Source organism: Stegastes partitus, unplaced genomic scaffold (assembly GCF_000690725.1).
Source record: "Stegastes partitus isolate 25-593 unplaced genomic scaffold, Stegastes_partitus-1.0.2 Scaffold1150, whole genome shotgun sequence".
Taxonomy (NCBI): Eukaryota; Metazoa; Chordata; class Actinopteri; family Pomacentridae; genus Stegastes; species Stegastes partitus.
This window is the reverse complement of record NW_007578881.1, coordinates 182,095-183,238: the sequence shown is the minus strand read 5'-3', so window position 1 is coordinate 183,238 and position 1,144 is coordinate 182,095.

Here is a 1,144-nt window from a genome sequence, read left to right as displayed (position 1 = left end):
CTACTGCTAATCGTGGAAGGCCCCTAACGTTCATCCCACCAACATATTTACCATACAAGGACTCTTGACTTGAGTCCCTGGGGACCCTAAGAACAAACCAAGCAAACAAACATCAAAACAAAATGTTTGCTAATGTCTTCCCAAAATGATAGTTATGCAAAAATGTCATCTGTAAAAAAGATGTTATTTTTGGGAAGTTACAGTTAACTTGTATGTTGTGGGAAAATGAAAATACATTTCTTTACTAGAAATTGCAGCTCTTTTGCCAAGTACAATCCACATTAGGAGCTTATTCTTTGATTCTGGTATCATTTAATTGTCAGTAATTTTAAGTAAATATTATTTGTGTTATATTTAGAATTCTCCAAAATTCTGCAATGCCAAATCTGGCCAATCTTGATCTGCTGATTGTTAATTAAAAGAACAAAAACAAAAACAGTATTACTGATGTCATCCAAAACTATTCTTTTAGATTCATGACAACCAAACATATATTGGAGGTTTAAGAAGCTGAGCAGACCTCCTCAAACATGGTCATTCACACTATTGTATCTCTTGTATAACAGAACATCGTAATTTCATCTTTATGTTCCGTATTTCTGACTTTGAACATTCGTCTTATTATAGGAAGAGCAGTTTTTGGGTTGTCAGCAAAGTTTCTATCTAGAGTGCACCTACTGCCCCGGATAGTGTGTGATAGTTCAACTTAGGAACCTTGGCGAACATGAGCTCAATAAATATGTCTGTTAAAACTGCATAGGCAAAATAATACTAACTTAGAATTAGAATTTAAAAAATCTTTATTAATCCCTTTGGTACAAGACCTCAGGGAAATTGCTGCGGTCTGTGGATGTTTATACAGTATTTTAGTTGTATCTATACAACTTTATCTATACAGTACTTTTAAAAAACACATTTTGAAAAGTGGTTTGACAAAACAAAAGCAGAATACTCAGATAGCAAAGTAACAACAGATGGTAAGGCTAACTAGGTAAGACAAGACAAAAAAAATGGCATATATAATTATGAGTACAACAATTCAAGCAATAAAACTCCAGAACTTCCCTAAAAAGTAAGTCTGAAAAAATGTATTTTAGGAAGTGATTTAAAAGACGTTCCTGCAAGCATTATCTCCTCAGGTCGT